Below are 2389 nucleotides of genomic sequence, written 5' to 3'. Positions count from 1 at the left end.
CCAATGGCTCTTAATGAGGGGCTTGTTCCACAAATTATTTTTTATTTGAATTCTTATGGTATAAGTTTAATGTGTGTGACCTCCATTATTCCCATGTACAAAATGGTGAAATCATAGAGCATTTGAATTTTACCTTTATATTGTTGAAACAAATTTTAAGATTTTTTCTTATCAACTTTTAATTTATTAGCTTGAAAATTATGAAAATTGACACATTGTTTTTTCTATGTGACACAAATGAATCGCACTCTATCATGCAATAGTAAAATCTTTCTGCTAAATGTGAATGTCTTGCAGATAAACAAGATTTTAAGTAGCATTGCTGTTTAAAAAATAATTTAAGTTTGGAATACATACTCATGGAAGATTACACAATAAAATTTTTAATTTTATTGTATCTAATATTTGTCTAAAAACTCCTGTGAACTATTCATAACAAAGAACCAGTGCATCTAGAGTTGCATGAGCACATAATTGTTCCTATTCAGTGTTTTGAATGTAGATCAATCATGATCTCTTTGTGTAGCACTAAAATGTCTCTTCTACTCCATGATCATGTCTTATAGGTAAATTATACTTTAGAAAGCATACCTTCTTTCAATAAAAAAATTGTAGGTTTGAGAGAGATGTGAATGGAACACTATACAACAAGGGTTGTGTGCAACTCTAGTCCCTATGTATGTTGAGTAGGTCTAAGGTGTATTTTTCAATGACTTTGGAAGTGGTTCTTGTTGTAAAAAAACTCAAATGGTAAATTCCAAACCATGATGATATTGTCAAAGTTAATGTAGTATTCAGTGGGCTTGTAAACAAGTAGGAGTGTGAGAGAATAGTGGAGAAGAATGAAGACAATTTATGATAGATCAAGGTTACAAATGGACATTAATGAGGTGGGTTAAAGTTGGATCCTATTTCTCCTTTTAACCCAAATCAATAAGAATTTTGATTTGGAAGGAGGATATAGGAGTTTCTTAAAGTTTACAAATGTTGATTGTAGAGACCTAGTTGCTCATGTCCCAAATCTATAAAAATGTTGATTCACCCAACTACATGTTATAGTGAAGAAGATGAAGTGTCTAATTCTAATGATAATCATGATAATGAATCTGTGTATAATGATGTTGCTAACTCTGATTTTGATCCTAGAAAGATGTAATTAGATGAAAGAAATGAGGACGTGCAACAAAATAATATTTCTTATCAGATTATTAAGAATCCAAAACTCAACATCAAAGGTAGAGTCCTCGAAGAGGCCTTTTGGGCTACGATGAGGGAGGTTTTGTTGATGAACCTATTGGAAATGATTAGATGAAGGGACTTAATGCTCTTCTCGAAGGTGTAGAGAATCTCCTTAATCAAAATTATAAGTCTTGCATAAGGATAGAGATTCTTATAGATGTGGATTTAGATGAGCTAGAAGGATGTTGGGATCTAAGATTTGGGTTTAACTATGAGGAAATTCTAGAACTATATGTAATACTTTACCTACCTTAGAGTTTATCTTATGCCATTAGCTATAAGTTTTACTTGAATTGCAAGAACAAATACAAGACTTGAGAAGCTAGGAAACCTTGACAAGAGATATGAAGATTTTTTAACAATCCATTTATTATTATAATAACTTTAAATTATTGAAAAATTCAAGTGAAATACCTAGATTCTTTTTAGACTTTAACAGTCCTTGTTTACCAAATTCAATGGTAGAATGGTGATCTTGCCATTAATCAACATCTATGTCACCATTCTGTAGAGTTTATGTAAGATGAATACCATCCTAGTTAATATAAAATCATTTAAAATATAGCCCACCATAATGCTTAGGGTTTCTTAAAAAATTTAGTGCAGCTAAAGAATAGTCTGCATGTACAATTGAAAATTTTGGAAAATCTTTTTGGATAAACATGTCATTGCTTTGAGAGAGTTTGTTAAACTTGAACAGACAACCAATATCATCAAAATCACATGAATCATTACTTAGATGTGTAGATAAATAGAATGGTGAACATCTTATGGGAAAATTGCATTGAATGTCCAAACTCTTCTTTTTATTTTCTTGAATTAACAAGAAACCAACATTTGTGATACATTAGAGTTGCATAAATCCTGAATTCTTGAATTAACAACAAACCAACAAAAATGATACATTAAATTTGCATAAATATTGAATGTTAATGAATATATAATCATTATAAAATAGCATAGTGCAAAAATTTAAAAAATAACCAACCTCAAGGAGGCCTTTTTAATTTCTTGGGTGATCAAAGGTTTAGAAGGTTTGACTATGTTTATGGATATCCCGAAGCCAAATGGGAAATTAGTCAAGTCCTAACAATAAATAAAGTTTCATCTCTACATTGACTGCAATAAAACTATAAAATACAAGCCAATC

This window comes from Cupressus sempervirens, chromosome 1 (assembly GCF_028749045.1).
Source record: "Cupressus sempervirens isolate cs-2001-9-10 chromosome 1, ASM2874904v1, whole genome shotgun sequence".
Taxonomy (NCBI): Eukaryota; Viridiplantae; Streptophyta; class Pinopsida; order Cupressales; family Cupressaceae; genus Cupressus; species Cupressus sempervirens.
This window is presented reverse-complemented; position numbering follows the sequence as displayed.